At 38.9% G+C, this 19,050-nt stretch overlaps 1 long non-coding RNA gene across 13 annotated transcripts in view; it reads left to right on the forward strand.

The window, feature by feature from the left end:
• LOC133228564 (uncharacterized) overlaps nt 1-19,050 on the forward strand; it is a 253,107-nt gene that overhangs the window by 201,397 nt on the left and 32,660 nt on the right. For 12 of the 13 annotated variants that reach the window (XR_009730258.1, XR_009730255.1, XR_009730265.1 and 9 more), the window contains one exon: nt 18,863-19,024. This is a non-coding gene — a long non-coding RNA (uncharacterized LOC133228564). The remainder of the gene's footprint in view (nt 1-18,862; nt 19,025-19,050) is intronic. The other variant, XR_009730264.1, reaches the window with a different exon arrangement.

Here is a 19,050-nt window from a genome sequence, read left to right on the forward strand (position 1 = left end):
GAAATACTATCTGTTTCTTAGACATTCATCTTCAGAGGCACATGATGTCAGTTTGTTCTAATATTGGTGATGTTAGGTTTCTACACTGTAAGCTATTTTTTATTTTTGTAACAAGTAATTTATAGGAAGATACTATGCAATTATATAAAAAACATGTTCCTCACCACGTTTTTACTTCCTAGTTTTGTAATCCACTAATGATTTTGCTGCTCCATAATTCTTTCTGTATTAGTTGTCATTTAACTATAAGAGATTTTCCTCTTTTCCACTTATTTTATTATTAATTTATATCAGAATGAACCCATGGATTATTATTTTATTCATTGGGTTATAGTTCATTATTATGATTAGTTTGTTGCTCAGTTTGTCTCTCAGATTTGGCCAGTGGGGTTCCTTCTAACTGATTCCTGTGATCTTTTGCCAAATCGCCATGGTTATTTCTATACTTCCTTACTTTTTGGCACAACAAAACGCTCCAGGCTCATCCTGCACTTTTCCTGAAGCATTCCTGAAATCAGCCATTTCTTTGAAGGATTTTTGGTTCGTTGAAGTAAGAATGGCATTTGAAAAGCAAGAACTTGGCTCAAGATTGCTCATTGCTGCTGTGTGTGATTGATTTTAGGTCCTCTCAGCAGACAAGAGATAAGAAATATACAAGTATGTATATATATATACCCACACATATCAGTTCAGTTCAGTTCAGTCACTCAGTCGTGTCCGACTCTTTGTGACCCCATGAATTGCAGCACGCCAGGCCTCTCTGTCCATCACCAACTCCCAGAGTTCACTCAGACTCATGTCCATCGAGTCGGTGATTCTATCCAGCCATTTCATTCTCTGTCGTCCCCTTTTCTTCCCACCCCCAATCCCTCCCACCATCAGAGTCTTTTCCAATGAGTTAACTCTTCGCATGAGGTGGCCAAAAGTTTCAGCTTTAGCATCAGTCCTTCCAATGAACACCCAGGACTGATCTCCTTTAGAATGGACTGGTTGGATCTCCTTGCAGTCCAAGGGACTCTCAAGAGTCTTCTCCAACACCACAGTTCAAAAGCATCAGTTCTTCGGTGCTCAGCTTTCTTCACAGTCCAACTCTCACATCCATACATGACCACTGGAAAAACCATAGCCTTGACTAGATGGACCTTTGTTGGCAAAGTAATGTCTCTGCTTTTGAATATGCTATCTAGGTTGGTCATAACTTTGCTTCCAAGGAGTAAGCGTCTTTTAATTTCCTGGCTGCAATCACCATCTGCAGTGATTTTGGAGCCCCCAAAAATAAAGTCTGATACTGTTTCCACGGTTTCCCCATCTATTTGCCATGAAGTGATGGGACCAGATGCCATGATCTTAGTTTATATATATATGTATAAATAGGTGTGTGGTCTTCAGTGTCTTAGACACAATTATAGCAAAAAATAGCAAATATTCAAAATAATGGTTATTTTGAAAATAACCATTGAGATACTCAAGTCCTGGGTACTTGAGTAACTCTTAAGAGTGTAAACTTTTGGATAATTATAGTTCTTAGATCTCCTATTAATAAATACATACGGAGTTGGTTTGACTTGATTTCTAAAAAAATCAACAAATATTGATTGAGAACTACTATATTCTCCCCTTCCAGATACAGAAATAATTTTTAAAAAATCACCTAGTGAATTCAAGATGGACAGAGAGGTACTGTAGGGCACGTACATGCCCTCAATTCCAGAATGCAGTTGAGAGTCCTAGACTAAATAATTTCTATCATATTTGTAAAGAAAATTTTCAAGCTCAATATCAGATGTAAGGGTTTACCTTAAAATTAAAGGAATTTTATTTCTACTTGCAGGTTTAGTTCTTGATTTTCCCTATTGTTTAACATTTCATTGTCTATATAACTTAAAAAAAAATTCAGTCTTTCAGTGAACATTTGAGTTGTTACTGTTTGTTTTCATACATATGAGGATTTTCATTGCTTCCTCATCAGCACTTCTATGATCAGATTATTGTTATCATTACTGTTTCCCAGTCTGGCAGTTGTAAAGTGCTATTTCTTAGCGGCCTTGATTTATGTTTCTTCGAGAGAAATTTTCCTTTGTTAGCTTGGAACCATTGTGATGCTTCTAACATGAGGCCACCTGAGCCCCATTTAAGGGGCCCAGTGAGACTCTTGGTTTAGCTCCACCACCTCAAGGCAGGCCCCAAACTAGATTCCTGTCCCAGACCTGAAACAGATCTTTACAGGGTAACCCTGGTCTTGTGTTTCCTTGATGCTGACATTTCTAATTTTATTGAACTCTTTCCCAATAGACTAAACTTCCTTTCTGTACCCAGCAATGCGTGATAGTACTTCATCTGGAATCTGACTGTACTTTAGTAGATCTCAGAGATTCTAATCCACTTCATTTCCAGGGGTTGAAGTCAATGATTTATAATTCTTTTTTTTAGAAATACAGATGAACTTCACAAACACTGTTTTCCCTCAGCCTGAACTTCTATAATCTAATAATTTCAACCCCTTTCCAACTCAGAAGTTCATCTACTTACATCCATTGCTAGAAGAGTACAGTATAGTTGCCCTTTGAACAACATGGGTTAAACTGCATGGGCCTTACTTATATGCAGATTTTTAAAGAAAATATTAATACATCCTACAGTTTGTTGAATCTGTAGATGCAGAACCACCGATGAGGAGGATCCCTAGAACTTCAAGGAGATCCAACCAGTCAATCCTAAAGGAAATTAGTCCTGAGTATTCATTGGAAGGACTGATGCTGAAGCTGAAACTCCAATACTTTGGCCACCTAATGCAAGGAACTGAATTTTCTTACACATTAAATAAAACCCACTCCCTATCCACCACCCAACCATCTTTGCCTTCTTCACCTGTAGGAGTCATGGAATTCAGGGCATTTTCCTGATAACCTTGAAGAGGACACAATCACAGAATGTGTCTAATGAAGCCAGAATCTTTCAACTCTGAAGCCCTGAGGCCACAAAATGCCAGAAGCTTCTGAGCAAATAGTTGAAATGACAAATTTCCTTTGTCTGTCTTGAAAATGCTTACATCTATCCCTTGAATTGGTGGCTCATACATTAGAGAATCTGCCTGCAATGAAGGAGACTCAAGTTCAGTCCCTGGGTTGGGAAGATCCCCTGGAGAAGAGAATGGCAACCCATTTCAGTATTCTTGCCTGGAAAATTCCATGGACAGAGGAGCTTGGCAGGCTACAGTCCATAGGGTTGCAAAGAGTTGGCCATGACTGAGCGACTAAGACTAAAGGTACCAGTAAAAATCCATGTATAACTTTACACTTGCCCCTCCTCATTGGTGGTTGTGCATCTACAGATTCAACAAACTGTAGGATGTATTAATATTTACTTTAGAAATCTGCATATAAGTGGGCCCATGCAGTTTAACTCTCACATCCATACATGACCACTGGAAAAATCATAGCTTTGACCTGACCTTTGTTGGCAAAGTAATGTCTCTGATTTTTAATATGCTGTCTAGGTTGATCATAACTTTCCTTCCAAGTGTCTTTTAATTTCATGGCTGCAGTTACCATCTGTAGTGATTTTGGAGCCCTCCAAAATAAAGTCTGCCACTGTTTTCACTGTTTCCCCGTCTATTTGCCATGAAGTGATGGGACCAGATGCCATGATCTTAGTTTTCTGAATGTTGAGCCTCAAGCCAGCTCTTTCACTTTCCTCTTTCACTTTCATCAAGAGGCTCTTTAGTTCTTCTTCACTTTCTGCCATAAGGGTGGTGTCATCTGCATATCTAAGGTTATTGATATTTCTCCCGGCAATCTTGATTCCAGCCTGTGCTTCTTACAGCCCAGCGTTTCTCAGGATGTACTCTGCATAGAAGTTAAATAAGCAGGGTGACAATATACAGCCTTGATGTACTCCTTTCCCAATTTGAAACCAGTCTGTTGTTCCATGTCCAGTTCTAACTGTTGCTTCCTGACCTGCATAGAGGTTTCTCAAGAGGCAGGTCAGGGGGTCTGGTATTCCCATCTCTTTAAAAAATTTTCAGAGTTTCTTGTGGTCCACACAGTCAAAGGTTTTGGCATAGTCAATAAAGCAGAAATAGATGTTTTTCTGGAACTCTCTTGCTTTTTCAATGACCCAGCAGATGCTGGCAGTTTGATCTCTGGTTCTGCTGCCTTTTCTTTTTTTTTTTTTTTTAATTTAAATTTATTTATTTTAATTGGAGGCTAATTACTTTACAATATTGTATTGGTTTTGCCATACATTGACATGAATCCGCCACAGGTGTACATATGTTCCCCATCCTGCACCCCCCTCCCACCTGCCTCCCAGTACCATCCCTCTGGGTCCATCCCAGTGCACCAGCCCTGAGCATCCAGTATCGTGCATCGAACCTGGACTGGCGATTAGTTTCTTATATGACATTATACATCTTTCAATGCCATTCTCCCAAATCATCCCACCCTCTCCCTCTCCCACAGAGTCCACAAGACTGTTCTATATATCTGTATCTCTTTTGCTGTCTTGCATACAGGGTTATCGTTACTATCTTTCTAAATTCCATATATATGCATTAGTATACTGTATTGGTATTTTTCTTTCTGGCTTACTTCACTGTGTATAATAGGCTCCAGTTTCATCCACCTCATTAGAACTGATTCAAATGTATTCTTTTTAATGGCTGAGTAATACTCCATTGTGTATATGTACCACAGCTTTCTTATCTATTCTTCTGCTGATGGGCATCTAGGTTGCTTCCATGTCCTGGCTATTATAAATAGTGCTGCGATGAACATTGGGGTACATGTGTCTCTTTCAATTCTGGTTTCCTCAGTGTGTATGCCCAGCAGTGGGATTGCTGGATCATAAGGCAGTTCTATTTCCAGTTTTTTAAGGAATCTCCACACTGTTCTCCATAGTGGCTGTACTAGTTTGCATTCCCACCAACAGTGTAAGAGGGTTCCCTTTTCTCCACACCCTCTCCAGCGTTTATTGCTTGTAGACTCTTGGATCGCAGCCATTCTGACTGGCGTGAAATGGTACCTCATTGTGGTTTTGATTTGCATTTCTCTGATAATGAGTGATGTTGAGCATCTTTTCATGTGTTTGTTAGCCATCTGTATGTCTTCTTTGGAGAAATGTCTATTTAGTTCTTTGGCCCAATTTTTGATTGGGTCATTTATTTTTCTGGAATTGAGCTGCAGGAGTTGCTTGTATATTTTTGAGATTAGTTGTTTGTCAGTTGCTTCATTTGCTATTATTTTCTCCCATTCTGAAGTCTGTCTTTTCACCTTGCTTATAGTTTCCTTTGTTGTGCAGAAGCTTTTAAGTTTAATTAGGTCCCATTTGTTTATTTTTGCTTTTATTTCCAGCATTTCACCCCAAAACAATGAATTTCACCTTTTTCTCAAGCGCACACAGAACATTCTCCAGAATAGATCACATCCTGGGCCATAAATCTAGCCTTGGTAAATTAAAAAAAAATTGAAATCATTCCAAGCATCTTTTCTGACCACAATGCAGTAAGATAAGATCTCAATTACAGGAGAAAAACTATTTAAAATTCCAACATATGGAGGCTGAACAACACGCTGCTGAATAACCAACAAATCACAGAAGAAATCAAAAAAGAAATCAAAATATGCATAGAAATGAATGAAAATGAAAACACAGCAACCCAAAACCTGTGGGACACTGTAAAAGCAGTGCTAAGGGGAAGGTTCATAGCAATACAGGCATACCTCAAGAAACAAGAAAAAAGTCAAATAAATAACCTAACTCTACACCTAAAGCAAATAGAAAAGGAAGAAATGAAGAACCCCAGGGTTAGTAGAAGGAAAGAAATCTTAAAAATTAGGGCAGAAATAAACGCAAAAGAAACAAAAGAGACCATAGCAAAAATCAACAAAGCCAAAAGCTGGTTCTTTGAAAGGATAAATAAAATTGACAAACCATTAGCCAGACTCATCAAGAAACAAAGGGAGAAAAATCAAATCAATAAAATTAGAAATGAAAACGGAGAGATCACAACAGACAACACAGAAATACAAAGGATCCTAAGAGACTACTATCAGCAATTATATGCCAATAAAATGGACAACATGCAAGAAATGGACAAATTCTTAGAAAAGTACAACTTTCCAAAACTGAACCAGGAAGAAATAGAAAATCTTAACAGACCCATCACAAGCACAGAAATTGAAACTGTAATCAGAAATCTTCCAGCAAACAAAAGCCCAGGTCCAGACGGTTTCACAGCTGAATTCTACCAAAAATTTAGAGAAGAGCCAACACCGCTGCCTTTTCTAAATCCAGCTTGAGCATCTGTAAGTTCATGGATCATGTACTATTGAAGCCTGGGTTGGAGAATTTTGAGCATTACTTTACTAGCGTGAGAGATGAGTGCAATTGTGCAGTAGTTTGAGCATTCTTTGGCATTGCCTTTCTTGGGATTGGAATGAAAACTGACCTTTTCCAGTCCTGTGGCCAACAACTTTTATTTCTAACAAATTCCAAAGTGATGCTGATACTACTGGTTCTGGGAATACACTTTGAGAATGACTGGCTTACAACTTTGAGACCCATGTATTTCATCCTTGCAGCTGTTGATAGAATGGTTGTTAGAACACTAGTCACAATGCTACAACTAAGAAACCCAAAGTAGCCTCACTCAGTCAAGAGAGCAGTTTATTACTTTCCAAAGTAAGAGTACAGTAGCGAGTGATCCAACGCTAATAGAAAAGGTGTAACTTTTCCAGGGGGCTTCCAACTTTGTCCCAGTCATTCCCAGTTTCTGAGGAGATAAGTAGTGATGATTCTCAGGAGATGACCTGGATATTACCTGTATAATTTCTGCTGTTATCTCATCAGCCAGCACTGTTACTAGCCACACCCTGCTTCAAGAAGGCTGGAAATGTAGGTACTCTCTGGATGGCACATGTCAGGCAGAAATGTTGTGGTGTTTACTAGTAAAAAGAAGGCTGTCACCACCTCATTTGAGGTGGCGATATCTAGCAGGCAATACTTAAAGTGCCAAGTGGAGGTATGACATGATATATGGCCTTGGATCCATATATCTTATGTTTGGGGGGAGTTGATTGAGGACTGAATTGGGAAGTTCATGAATTCATTTGGTTTAGGATTTTGATGTGAATATTCAATAATCTATTTTATTCACATCAAAATCCTAAACCAAATGAATTCATTTATTGCTTGGGAGAAATTATACAGTAAGTGCTATTCTTTTGTTATTGAAGCTTATTGTGACACTCATACTTCATTGTTAATATATGCTTTATCCAATCATGATCTATTTTTGTGAGTTTATTTTATATTTATATTAACCTTTTCAATTAAGATCTGTACCGATGAACAGACAAAAAGTCTGGAAGGGTTATTTGTTTTATTTAGGCAAGTTGCATTTTACTTCATTCAACATGAGTAGTACTTTCAAGGTCTCAAAACAACTTTAGTATGTACACTTAAAGGTCTCAAGCTCTGATATCTTGCCTTTCATACATCGTGGGGAAACATATTTACTTTTATTCACGCAAATCTAAATGCTGTTGAAGGTAATTCATAAGAATTTGAAATGAAGGCAATATTAACAATACAGAACGCACTATGATAAAAGTGCAGTTGTCATTTTGACATTACTCTTTCTGGCTGATGTTAGGATTGGTGCCTAAAAGAGATTATTTTGACACTTGAAATATTATAAGAATGATGTATCACATCTACTTGACATTATCATTTCTGATGATGCTTATCATTTTAATTTTAACTCTGGAGGGCAAGAGGAAAGGTTAGTCTTTTTCAGAAGATGAAAATATATTTTTTAATCTTATTTCTCTAGGCTAGGTAGAATGAAGACTTGAGAAATTATGTAGAAAAGTCAGTAATATTTTCAGATCACCATGTACATGGTGCTACCTTATTTACTTTTCATGTGGTCTCATGAGGATATTATTACTTCTTCCATTTTGCAGAGGAATTAAGTCAGGTTTAGAGATATTAAGTGCAATAACTCATTCAGCACCACATGTTTACTTGGCAGAAAAATCAAGAATAAGGCAACTTCTGTCTCCAAATCCTATACACTTTCTACTATACCAGGTTGCCTCTCATTATAGTAGACAGATAAACATGATAATTCATATTTAAAAAAACTACCTGTTATCTGACTAGTCACTGAATTTATCACTATCTTTTTTCAGATTATATTCCATTATAGGTTATTACAAGACATTATGTGTAATTCCCTGTGCTGTACAGTAAATCTTTGTTGCCTATTTTTATCACTTTATTTTCTAGTGTAAATTTCCAAAAGAGAACTTGGAGTGCCTGAGTTCTTGGATTTAGCTTTGTATGTCGTCATTATTGATGTTTATTTGCTAAGTTGTGTCTATCTCTTTTGGTACCCCATGGACTGTAGCCCACCAGGCTCCTCTTGTCCATGGGATTTCCTAGGGAAGAATACTGCGAGGGTGGGATGATATGAGAGAATAGCACTGAAACATGTAGTTTACCATGTGTGAAATAGATCTCCAGACCAGGTTTGATGAATGAGACAGGGTGCTCAGGGCTGGTGCACTGGGATGACGCTGACAGATGGGATGGGGAGGGAGGTGGGAGGGGGGTTCAGGACGGGGAACACATGAACACGCATGGCTGATTCATGTCAATGTATGGCAAAAACCACTACAGTATTGTAATTAGCCTCCAATTAAAAAAAAAAAAAAAAGAAGAATACTGCAATGGGTTGCCATTGTCTTCTCCAGGGGATCTTCCTGATCCCCTGAAAGAGAACCAGTGTCTTCTGCATTGGCAGGCAGATTCTTACCACTGAGCTACCAGGGCAGCCCTTTAGCTTTCTATAATAGTTATTAAATATTTTCATGCTCACCATCCATGTTAAGTGCTATCTGTTGTATTTCCTGATTTGAACTTTGGGCAAAAATGAATATGCTCAAGAGTTACAGGTGCAGCTGAACAGCTTCTGGTGGGATGTGAACAGCTTCCTTCTCTAGCTGTGGCATCTGTATAGAATTAGGAAGTGTTCAACATGAGAAGGTAAAACTCACCAACTTTCCAGAAGTTAAAAAAATTAAAAAATCTAAATTAAAATACTGTAATAACTTTTGACAAATTAAACATAAAATATTGAATTTCTGAAATTATAGCAATAATCTCAGTGAGATTGTATTGCTTTACCTTTCCCCAGATTAGAAACACCCGGTTCCATCTATAGTTTGAGTTACTGATCAAGTTTTGCTTTCTCTTTGTTGTTGTTCGTCACCAAGTCGTGTCCAACTCTTTGTGACCCCATGGACTGTAGCCTGCCAGGTTCCTCTGTCCATGGAATTCTCCAGGCAAGAACACTGAAGTGGGTTGTCAGGCCTTCCTCCAGGGGATCCTCCCAGCCCAGGGATTGAACCTGCATCTCTTTCATCTCCTGCATTGGCAGGTGGGTTCTTTACCACTAGCATCACCTAGGAAGTGTATTACTTACTACTGAAAAAAATCTACATATACATCAGCCAGTGAAAGTCAAACCTGTATCGTTTAGTATATACCTGTCAACTGAGCAAATAGTTCGCGATAGAAATGTTCCCTTTGACATAACCAAATTCCTCGTTTGAAATGTGAGCCCTTCATTCTCATAGTGTGCACTTCGTGTGAACAAGTATCTCCTGTCTTAACTGACCATTTCTTTACATGTATGCTGAGTCACTTGAGTTGTATCTGACTCTTTGTGACCCCATGGACTATAGCCCACCAGCCTCCTCTGTCCATGGAATTCTCCAGGCAAGCATACTACCATGCAAGCATGGGCTACCATGCCCTCCTCCAGGGGATCTTCCTGACCCAGGGATCAAACCTGTGTCTCTTATGCCTCCTGTATTGGCAGGTGGGTTCTTTACCAGTAGCAGCATCTGGGAAGCCCCATTCTTTATGTAGCATGCTGAAAATCAGCTTCTCAGAAACTCTGAGTATTGGACATGAGTCTGAGTGAACTCCGGGAGTTGGTGATGGACAGGGAGGCCTGGCATGCTGCGATTCATGGGGTCGCAAAGAGTCGGACATGACTGAGCGACTGATCTGATCTGATCCTTTGTCTGCCAGTTATAGTATGGTGGGGCACTTATCAAGGGCCTTTTGTTTTGCTATTCAAGGTGAAATATTTGCATCCGGTGCAGAGAAAATAGTAAACAGTTGGTCTCCAGTGCCACACCAGTGGCCAGCTTCCACCAGCCTGGCTCTGATAAACCACAATTGCTGGGCTTCCCAATTCTTAGCCTCTGGGGCTGATTTCAGCCTTGCCCATTCCCAAGCCTATTTCTCTGGCCTGCTATTTCTCAATTCTTTGAGCTCCTGTTACCATTCTAATAAGCTTATTTTTATTTAAATTGGCCAGAAATTGGTTTGGTCTACTGTAACAAAAGAACTTTGACCTGATTATACTAAAAAATTATTGCCATTTCCTGCAACATCAAATGAATTCCAGCTTATTTATTTTTTGTATTGATGAAGAAGATGTTTGATATTTTAGTGCAGAAACTTAACTTAATAACACTCTTTCTGGCTGCACAGATAGTCAGTGCTACTTAACTATGTCATCTAATACACTACTTCTAGCTACATCATGCCTCAAAAACTTGGAGCTAAAATTTTTTAAAAGGCCTTTTCTCCTGTAGTATGACATTTTAGTGCTAAATGTTACAGGAAATCACCATTTTCCCTTCACGTCTTTGCCATCAGTGCTCTCCCAGGCCATAAGCCAGGCAGCTGAGGCAGCCAGAGCTCGGCTCCTGATGGGCCTTGAGAGCCTGAGCTTTGACCTGGAGGCACCACAAGTTCAGGAGAGCTACTGACAGCAGCTCCAGGCTGCTATACAAAAGCAACTCCAGGAAGACCCTAACTACAGCCCCCAGTGTTTCCCTAATGCCCACAGGGCCTGTGCTGACAATCCCTAGCTCTTTGCTCTATGGCCCTCCATCATCAGGGAACATTTCCCCCTTCTTCCTTCACAGTATTTAAGAAATAAAAAGGCAGGAAGAGGGTGGGATGATTTGGGAGAATGGCATTGAAACATGTATAATATCATATAAGAAACAAATCACCAGTCCAGGTTTGATGCAGGATACAGGATGCTTGGGGCTGGTACACTGGGATGACCCAGAGGGATGGTACGTGGAGGGAGGTGGGAGGGGGGTTCAGGATGGGGAGCACGTGTATACCCGTGGCGGATTCATGTTGATGTATGGCAAAACCAATACAATATTGTAAAGTAATTAACCTCCAATTAAAATAAATAAATTTATATTAAAAAAAAGTCAGATTTTCCTGGCTAAAAAAAAAAAAAAAGCAAACAAACCAATTTACACTGTACGTCAATGCTTTCTTCCAAACACAAGGTGAACTATGTGGTAGGATACATATATATTTGTAATTCTACATTCTGTGCTATTAATATTTGGTGACTTACAACAGGTTCACTGGGGTAAAGGAATTTGGCTAGTGGCACTATTATGGGCTGCATATTTGTGTCACCCCTGATTCACATGTTGAAAACTTAATGCCCAGTGTGAAAATATTTGGATGCGGGGCTTTGGGGAGGTGGCTAGGCTTAGATGAGGTCATCAGGTGGGATGGAGCCCCCATGATAGGTTTGGTGTCTTCATAAGAGTAAGGAACCCCAGCGCTCTCTGTGCTGTATGAAGATACAATAAGATAGCTGTCACTTTTAGTCCAGAAAGATGGCCTTCACCAAAAACCTGACCATGCTGGTACTCTGACCTTAGACCTGCAGACTTCAGAACTGTGAGAAGAAAATGTCGTTTAAGCCATACCATCTCTGGTTACTCAGTTACAGCAGTCTGAATTGATCAAGAGAGATGTGTTCTGTTTCCTTTTTAGCACAATGCTTTTCACTAGCTTCAGAGACTTCTCTCCAGCAATATGATTTCTATATTTTTGCAAGAAAGTGTGCAATAATGTATATTGCTTCAATTTTTTTGTCTCCTCTCCTTATTTAGTAATAACTTTCGCTAAATATTTTCCTCAGGAACATTATTTTGTAAGTTTTCTGAAAAAAGAAAAAAAAAACAACCCACAATTGGTTTACAAAAGAGGCTGTTGTGCTTTGTTTGGAGATGAAGCAGAAGCCTTGACAATGTTTTATAATTCAAACTGCCATGGAGACCGGAAGGAATTGAAACACAGGTCCAATAAAATTCAATATCAAGATGTATGTAAAATAATCATTACCAAAGCCTATTTTGTGTTTGCTCTGCAGTCATATTCATTATGTATGTTTATGATATTATCCTCTACAATATTTAGATTAATATTTTCTTTAGTACTATTATGCTTCAGTAAACTAACTCTAAACAATATTATCTGCTCGTGGGGCTTAGCAACTTCACATTAGTTGCAACAGAAATGCAACTAAAATGCAACAGAAACAATAAAAATCCAGTAATAACAAATGTAAGTAATAAGCACACAGTTGATGGGAAAACATCTAGTTGAGATGAACTGCGATCTGTTTGTTAACTGGATGTTAGTTCTGGTGACTAATCAGCATAATCTTTGTAGTGGATGTGTACACTTAATGCTATAATAATTGGAAGAACTTTAGAGACTTCTTGTTAGCAAGTAAGAGCTTGAATGCTCTTGAAATTCATAGATAAAATTACATCTAATCTTTGTGAAATGCTTGCAAAGAAACATAATTTTTTCCTTTGAAATCACCCGCAGGTCACTTATAGTTATTCATAGAGGCATTTTGAAGAACACACTTTGAGAACTTTTGGATTAGAACAGTGCTTTCCATGCTCTTTTAATCACACACCCTTTCCAGTAAAATCTTGACTATAAATGTTTGTCTATTAATGATAATTGTATATGTTTACTTCTCTTCCAAAATTCTCTGTACGTTTAAAACCAACACAAAATTATAAAATAAAAACAAAGTAAATTATGTTTTAAAAATACTTTGTATCACTGACACAAAAATGTGCTTTCAAATATTTATCTTAAGCTCTGTCTTGTTAAATATACTTTATTAATTTTGAAAACTATGGTCAACACTTTGTGATACAAAGACTAAAAGGATTGGTTCTAATTTCAGTTTATTTTGCTATTTGGTTTTAATGGATTGTTCTAACTGTGTAGAAATGTTTTCTCGCAAAAATAAACAGATTCCAAAGGAGGAAGTATAACTTGGGCCATATTTAAAATTTTTGATAAAATTCTTTACCCCTACTGGGCAATTTCACAAATGTTGTATTAAAAAACGGCTTTCTTCATATTTATTTGTACTTTCTATAATAGTATTACTGTTAATCTGTGGCTTCTTTGCAGGAGTCTTTTCAAGACACTTCATTTTTATGAAAATTAGCTTGTCAGAATTATGTAATATGTGAATTCACTTAACTAGCCACTCATGAATGGTGATGCATAGGGATACATCCAAATACATTGAAAGTATGAATGAAAGAACCTTGGGCATTCATATAATGCTTATCTCAAGAAGTCATGCGATTCAGAATTAGTGTCAAGACACATGTTAATTATCAGTAAGACTTAGTTTCTTTCCTTTTTCTTTTTAAAGTAAAGCAATGATTCTAAGATTTTCTTCCCACACCATTATGTATCATTTTGCACACTTCTTGGAATGTCTGCACACTCATTTTGGAGACCACTTCCTTCATCTGTATCTACTGCTGCATCTTGGGATCCATTTAGGCCTGGGAAGTAGCTGTTCTTTAGCAGCCAATTCAAAAGCAAATAGTTATAAAGGTTATTATCAACTGCTTATCTTCCTTCATTTTCATGAGTAGAACCTAGCATGACTTTTCACTCGGCATATGGTTCACCCAGCTAGAAACTGCGTTTTCCACCCATCTTGCAACTGGCCATTGATGTGTGAGTGGAAGTCATGTGTACAACATCCAGGTCATGGACTTAAAAGGCCTCTTTGCACTCCACTTCTGCTTTTCCCTTCCCACTCAACTATAATACTATAGTGGGTTGCCATTTCCTTCTGCAAGGGATCTTCCTGACCCAGGAATTGAACCTGGGTCTCCTGCATTACAGGTGGATTCTTTACTGACTGAGTTAGGAGGGAAGCCTAAGCTTCCTAACTAGTGTTCAGTTCAAAGCCTCTTGATGAAAGTGAAAGAGGAGACTGAAAAAGTTGGCTTAAAGCTCAACATTCAGAAAACTAAGATCATGGCATCCAGTCCCATCACTTCATGGCAAATAGATGGGGAAACAGTGGAAACAGTGTCAGACTTTATTTTTTGGGGCTCCAAAATCACTGCAGATGGTGACTACAGCCGTGAAATTAAAAGACCCTTACTCCTTGGAAGGAAAGTCATGACCAACCTAGAAAGAATATTAAAAAGCAGAGACATTACTTTGTCAACAAAGATCTGTCTAGTCAAGGCTATGTTTTTTCCAGTAGTCATGTATGGATGTGAGAGTTGGACCATAAAGAAAGCTGAGCACCAAAGAATTGATGCTTTTGAACTGTGGTGTTGGAGAATACTCTTGAGAGTCCCTTGGACTGCAAGGAGATCCAACCAGTCCATCCTAAAGGATATCAGTCCTGGGTGTTCATTGGAAGGACTGATGTTGAAGCTGAAACCCCATTACTTTGGCCACCTGATGCGAAGAGTTGACTCATTGGAAAAGACTCTGATGCTGGGAAAGATTGAGGGCAGGAGGAGAAGGGGACAACAGAGGACGAGATGTTTGGATGGCATCACCAACTCAATGGACATGGGTTTGGATAAACTCCAGGAGTTGGTGATGGATAGGGAGGCCTGGCGTGCTGCGGTTCATGGGGTCACCAACAGTTGGACACGGTTGAGAGACTGAACTGAACTGAACACTAGTTAGGAAGCTTGGGAATTTTCAAAATACTCTCTTATTTTTAATCCCCAAACAACTTTATGAATTTGAAATATTTATCCCTATTTTACAGATAAAATATGTTTGTCCAGAGGATTTGAAGGCTATACAGTTGAGAATATCTAAAAATCCAAAGTCCTTGATATCTTTTCATTCTGACTGCCTTCCTAGATCTATTTTTTTAATTAAGTATAGTTGATTTACAATGTTGTGTTAATTCTAGGCACAGTGATTGTTATACAAATATATAGATATTATATTTCATTATGGTTTACTACAGGATATTGAATATAGTTCCCTGTGTTACAAAGTAGGACCTTATTGTTTATCTGTGTTTTGTATAACAGTTTGTGTCTGCTAATCCTGACCTCCTCATTTATCCCTTCCCCACCCCTCTCCTTCCTGACGAGCACAAATCTGTTCTCCATGTCTGTGAGTCTATTTCTATTTTGAGATAATTTCATTTATGTCATATTTTAGATCCCACATATAAATGATATCACATAGTATTTTCTTTCTCTAACTTACTACACCTAATATGATCATCTCTAGGCCCATCCATGTTGCTGCAAATGGCATTATTTCATTCTTTTTTATGGCTGAGTAGTTATATCTGTTTTAAAAATAAAAAGTGTAACTTGATGGGTGGGAGGACAAAGACTTGCCATTTCTTTTTAACAAAGGAAATTTCTGACTTTTTAAAGGATACTGACACTCTCTATCATTGTGAATCTACTCTACAAAGAAACAGAAAGGCAGTTGGGTTTGACATATCCAGGCCATTTACTCCATCAAGATGAATCATGTTTGACCTGAAAACTTGGTCAACACGATCTGCTACTGAGGTCACCATCACAAATAAATACGTCAGGAGAAGTAACACAAAAATCCTTTGATATATGTCAAGTGCATTGATTTTCAGAGTTGGATGGATAATTAAAAGGGCCTACAAGGTTCTCCTTGGGATATTCACTTAAGCTTAATAAAGGTGAAGAATATGGTATAGCAAGAGGGAAAATGCACAAATATCAGACATGTGTGATACTTTCCAGTCAGTCTCGGGTTCCCTTCTTAGTCTTAAAATACAAGTACCCTTAATCTTAAGGAAATCAGAGTTTCAAATGAGGAGATGTCTTTTATGCCTCTCTGGCCATGTAGCTTAAACCAGCTTTAAAGGCTCAGTAACAGAAACCAAGAGAACACACAGCACCCAAGTGCAAACTGTTTTTGTTTATTATAAACCTACTGATAAAATGGCACAGGATGCCATTAGTCTGTCTTGGGCCCTAGCTCAGGACTATATTCATCACTTGTTGGTACATTTCATTCAAGTTTGGCCATGACTCGAAGGGTCTCTGGAGATAATAAACATAAGATTGCAACAGATCAGCTGAGAGTAACTCTGTTCTTAAAAATCCAACCCCCCGCTCCCTGCCCCAGCCTTTTGTCGAACTCTCTTGATTACAATTGGCCATTGTTATTCCTCTTTCTGCCTTTTATGATATTTATAGAGCAGAAAAAGCAGAAAGATCAACACCAAACTACTAGTAATTTTCACTTGTAACATTCAGTGAGGTGTAGGTATTGCGTCAGCTTTTCAAATATTCCAGCAAAAAATTGTTCATTATTACATACAAACTTGACAACTCTTTTTCTTTGTCCCTCCACTACCAAAAAAATATCATGAGAAGAATATGGTGATTGGAGAAGCAGAGAAGGTCTGGGTTAGGGATACACAGGAAAGATCATATATGTGCGTATCCTAGATGTGTGGAGCATGGTGTTATGAAATCTGAAAGAAGCAATAGGAAAGAAATCTACATTTGTTTGGCACAAGGGTGATGAGGAAGCACTTGGATGAAGAGCTCAACCATGGGACCGTAGTTCAGGAACAGTGCACTTATTCCTAGAACCACTGCAGAGCGAGGCAAGACCTCAGGAACATCAGGTGATACATCAAGATGCACTAATTTGAATTCAGTTACAAGAAGGATGTGGTTTTAGAGCTCAGCTAGGACACCAGAGAATCCACTAATTCATTCATTTACTCATTCTTTCATTTTCAGTCTTTCAGTGCTTATTTATAGAGTACCAACCTACGTGGCAAAAATTAGGGCAGGATACACAAAGGGTTAAGCAAGACAGAAGAAAATCACTGTTCTCAAAACTTATATGCTGATGAATGACTAAGGAACAGTTACTTTGATTTTGCTAAGTCACATCCGATTCTTTGCAGTTCCATGGACTGTACCCACTAGGCTCCTCTGTCCATTGGATTTCCAGGCAAGTGGGTTGCCATTTCCTACTCTGGGGAATCTTCTCAACTCAGGGATTGAATCCACATCTCTTCTGTCTCCTGCATTGGCAGGTGGGCTCTTTACTACTAGGGCCACCTGGGAAGCCCATAGGGATACTTTCAGTTCTTTCAGTTCAGTTCAGTCGCTCAGTCATGTCCTACTCTTTGCGACTCCATGAATCGCAGCACGCCAGGCCTCCCTGTCCATCACCAACTCCCAGAGTTCACTCAGACTCATGTCCATCGAGTCAGTGATTCCATCCAGCCATCTCATCCTTTGTCGTCCCCTTCTCCTCCTGCCCCCAATCCCTCGCAGCATCAGAGTCTTTTCCAAAAGATTCAACTCTTCGCATGAGGTGGCCAAAGTACTAGAGATTCAGCCTTAGTATCATTCCTTCCAAAGAAATCCCAGGCCTGATCTCCTTCAGAATGGACTGGTTGGATCTCTTTGCAGTCCAAGGGACTCTCAAGAGTCTTCTCCAACACCACAGTTCAAAAGCATCAATTCTTCGGTGCTCAGCTTTCTTCATAGTCTAACTCTCACATCCATACATGACCACAGGAAAAACCAAAGCCTTGACTAGACAGACCTTTGTTGGCAAAGTAATGTCTCTGCTTTTCAATATGCTATCTAGGTTGGTCATCACTTTCCTTCCAAGGAGTAAGCGTCTTTTAATTTCATGGCTGCAGTCACCATCTGCAATGATTTTGGAGCCCAAAAATATAAACTCTGTCACTGTTCCCACTGTTTCCCCATCTATTTCCCATGAAGTGATGGAACCGGATGCCATGATCTTCATTTTCTGAATGTTGAGCTTTAAGCCAACTTTTTCACTCTCCACTTTCACTTTCATCAAGTGGCTTTTTAGTTCCTCTTCACTTTCTGCCATAAGGGTGGTGTCATCTGCATATCTGAGGTGATTGATATTTCTCCCGGCAATCTTGATTGCAGCTTGTATTTCTTCCAGCCCAGTGTTTCTCGTGATGTACTCTGCATATAAGTTAAATAAGCAGGGTGACAATACACAGCCTTGACGTACTCCTTTTCCTATTTGGAACCAGTGTGTTGTTCCATGTCCAGTTCTAACTGTTGCTTCATGACCTGCATATAGGTTTCTCATGAGGCAGGTCAGGTGGTCTGGTATTCCCATCTGTTTCAGAATTTTCCACAGTTTATTGTGATCCACACAGTCAAAGGCTTTGGCATAGTCAATAAAGCAGAAACAAATGTTTTTCTGGAACTCTTTTGCTTTTTCGATGATCCAGCTGATGTTGGCAATTTGATCTCTGGTTCCTCTGCCTTTTCTAAATCCAGCTTGAACATCTGGAAGTTCACGGTTCACGTATTGCTGAAGTCTGGCTTGGAGAACTAAAGGGATGCTTTAGTTCTTCTCGAATAAGAATTATACTGGTTCCAGAGCAGGAAGATACTGAAAGGAAAGGGCTTCAGCATCCTTAGGTTTGAGCTTCGGCGAGATATGCCAGCAGAAACTCTGGCAGATTATTTCACTGCCTACATCTTCAGAATGGAAGGTTAAGAAATTACATAGTTTGTGTTGAAACATCTAAATCCAGGTAGAAGATTCAGTCTCCCAAGTCTTCTTTTATTGTCATGATAGAATTGTGTCTTGATTTTCAACATTCCACTTGACTTTGTTATTATAGATCTAGACTTAAATGAAGCACAGACCGAAAATGTATAACATTTTGCTCCACTGATGGTTGTTTTTAGAAGTTGTTGTTTAAGACAAAGACTCTGCTCAAGCATGGTGGATCTGTTATGACAGTCAAACTTAATGAAGTCCTTCGGCCTCATCACTTATTATGGTAAGTACGTACTACATTCAAGCTCC

This window comes from Bos javanicus, chromosome 17 (genome assembly GCF_032452875.1).
Source record: "Bos javanicus breed banteng chromosome 17, ARS-OSU_banteng_1.0, whole genome shotgun sequence".
NCBI lineage: Eukaryota > Metazoa > Chordata > Mammalia > Artiodactyla > Bovidae > Bos > Bos javanicus.